Here is a 3,282-nt window from a genome sequence, read left to right on the forward strand (position 1 = left end):
AGGAATGCCTGCTGGCAACCTCCTAGCCCCTGTCCCTGCCATCCTGCCAGGACCTACCTAGCTGGTGTCCTCCCCATGCAGAGAAGGTAGGTGCTCAGGAGCCCCCTGCTGGCTGGCTGGCTGCCTGCACCTGGGACATGGGCCATGGGCCATGTGCTTCTTTTATGAAGGACCTCACCTCCCTGTTGCCTGATATCAGTTAGCCCCACTGCCCAGGTCTGGTATTCAAGGGGTAATACACTCGAGGGAGGACTTGTAGAGACTTTACAGAGCAGAGTAGGACAGAGTCCTCACAAAATCATAGACCTTCAGCTCTGGTAGGGAAGGGAGCTTAGAGATGGTCTGTTCCAGTGGGACCAGAAGCATCAGCAGCATCGGGAAACTTGTTAGAAATCAAATTCTTGGGCCCTACCCCAGACCTGATGAGTCAGAAACTCTGGAGGTGGGGCCCAGCAACCTGTGTTTTAACAAGCGCTCCAGGTAAGCCTGATGCACACTGGAGTTTCAGAATCACTGGCCTAATCCAGCTGTCCTCGATTTCAACGTGAGGAAGCAGAGGCTGGAGTGGGGAAGGTCACCTTCCCAAGACCACGTAAGCAAGATGACAACAGGGTCTGGGGACGAGAACCCAGGTCCCCTAACCTCAGAGCTAGAGTTTTTTTCTGCCAACCCACGTTACCACCTCCAGCTGCACTGCTGTTTTTCAGAAGCTCTCCGCCCCAGGAGTTCTGATTCAGCAGGTCTGGGGTGAGGGAGGATGGATGCCTGGGTTGGATCCATGGATCCTCCTGGGTTGGATGCCTCCAGGCTCCACTGTGTAGCTGACCATCCTTGACTTCTGGGCTTTCCTGAGTGGCCCCACCCCTTCATTTGCCACGTGAAAAGGAGGCAAGTCGAGGACAGAGCTCTGGACCAGATGAGCTGCATTCTCGTCCTGGGTCATCTTGACCTGTGAGCCTCAGTTTCCTCATCTGTAAAGTCCGGGTTATGTGATGCTGCCAACATCACAGGGCTATTAAGAAGCTGGGGCTGAATGCATTTTATTTTTTTAATTTTGAAATTAACTTATTACTTTGCATCAGTGATAGGTGTTATGGTATAACATTCAGAAGGTACAAAAGTGAAAAGCAGGGCCAGCCCGCTATACACCGAGCAGGACCCCTCACTGGAGGCGTGCCCTGTGGTGAGTTTGCATGTCCTCTCAAAAGTAATCTCTACATATGCAAGTATACAAGAGTGTGGACCTTATTTTCCAAGCAAAGAGAATCATTGTTTTACTTTTTATGTTGAGATAATGGTAGATTTACGTGCAGTTGTAAGAAATAATACAGAGATCGCATCCTTATATCCTTCACCCCATCCCCCCCCACACACACAGTGGTAACATCTTGCATAACCATAATACAACACTGCAGTCAGGAAGCTGACATTAATGCCATCCTTCCACTTGATTCAGAGTCCACCAGCTTTACATATGTAGTTTTTAGACTCCTGATGCCTTTGAAATAAGTAAGACAGAGAAAGACAAACACCGGATGTTATCATTTATATGTGGAACCTAAAAAATAAAACAAACGAATTAATATAGCAAAACAGAAACAGACTCACAGATACAGAGAACAAGCTACTGGTTACCAGTGGGGGGAGGAAAGGAGGGGGGCGAGATAGGAGGCGGGGATTAGGAGAAACTATCATCTATAGAATAAATAGGCCACAAGAATAAACTGTACAGCACAGGGAAATAAAGCCAATATTTTATAATAACTTTAAATGGAGTATAAGCTATAAAAATACTGAATCACTATGTTGTACACCTGAAACTACTGTAACATTGTACATCAACTAGACAATTAAATAATTACATAAATAAATGAATAAATAAATAAATAAAATCCTGGTGCCTTTGCTCTGAACCTTGTGGAAGCATTTTGAAAGCTGCCATTCATTCTGCGCCTGCCATGTGCCAGGCACTATTTTATGTATCCAATGTGTAGTAAAACATCTAAAACGTGTAGTAAATCAGGCACGTAATAAGTCGTGTAATCTTCACAGTAACCTCAGGCAGTAGGTTCTATGATTATCCCCATTGTATGGACCAGGAAACTGAAACGCAGGAGGGTTAAGTCACCTGCCTGCGTTCACACTGCTCTTCCTGATACTCGTCCCCCACATGGGGTGAGGGGAGCCATACCTTTGCCTGGGTCCTTGAGCCTGGCTGTGCCCACAGAGAACCCGGGGAAAACCTGGACTGGGTCCCTTGCACCCCTTACAGCAAATGAAGTGGGTCCTCAGCTTCTTCCTTCTCCCCCTTCCTCTTGGAGCTTCTTTCCTTCCTCCTTCTCTTCTCCCTGACATGTTCCCCCTTCTCTGTGACCCCTGGGCCTCTGGAATTCAGGCTACGGAAATTTTTTATTCATTTATACCCCGCCTTGTTGCGTAAGGGGTTTAGGATGGGTCAGGCTTCAGAGATTGCTCTCTGTTCTTATCTCCCAGAGAAGCAGACTTTGATGTTGTGATGAATGATTTTTGTTGAGATAAAAATGAATAAAGTTTTGCAATGTTTCCCCTAATTTTTTAAAGCTGTGAGCAGATGCCTGTGTTACCTGAGCAGACAGCTGGGGCAGAGCCTCAAGCTGGAGCCCATCTGTCCCCAGGCTGGGAGGGTGGGGGCAGAGGAGGGGCCTGGGGAGGGACCTCAGAGGCCTGTAGCCAAGGTCCCCTAGTGAGGCCCACCAGGACAGAAAAGCAGCCGAGGGGGTCCTGGACCCAGAGCCAGAGGTGTCTCCTTCAGGCCCCTGGATTCATTCAGCAGGGCCTCTCCCTCTCTTTCTGGCCCACTCTACAACCTTTCCCTTCATTTCTCAGCACAGCTAATGTAGGCCAGAACTTTCTAAATCAATCATTCCTGAAAACTTCAGGAACCAAGAGGAATGGCCAGAAGAAGATGTAAGAAGGGAAGAAAATTCTTAGGGCAAACCCAAACTTTACATCTGTTTGACATTAATAAAGCCTTTCAACGTGCGTCACACCATTCCTCTGTCTCCACGGCCCTATGAAATAAGAATGACAGGCATTAGTTTCTCCATTTTACAGATGTGGACACTGAGTCCCTCAGAAGGCCCGCAGCAAGTGGCTGAGCTGGAATTCTCCCTGCCTCTGCCACAGGGGCTACTCTGAACCTGCAATCACTTTCATGTGGCTCTCTGACCAGGGGGTCCCGCCACCCTCCGAGTCCACGCATAGTGCCTTGTGGCTCCAGAGTCCATGCAAAGCAGGTTCAGC

The 3,282-nt window shown here is 48.3% G+C and overlaps 1 protein-coding gene across 2 annotated transcripts in view; it reads left to right on the top strand.

The window, feature by feature from the left end:
- The window catches only part of SEMA5B (semaphorin 5B), a 41,613-nt gene that overhangs the window by 5,354 nt on the left and 32,977 nt on the right, over positions 1-3,282 (top strand). The gene's annotated exons all lie outside the window — the stretch shown is intronic.

This window comes from Lipotes vexillifer, unplaced genomic scaffold (assembly GCF_000442215.2).
Source record: "Lipotes vexillifer unplaced genomic scaffold, Lipotes_vexillifer_v1.1 scaffold1378, whole genome shotgun sequence".
Lineage (NCBI taxonomy): Eukaryota > Metazoa > Chordata > Mammalia > Artiodactyla > Lipotidae > Lipotes > Lipotes vexillifer.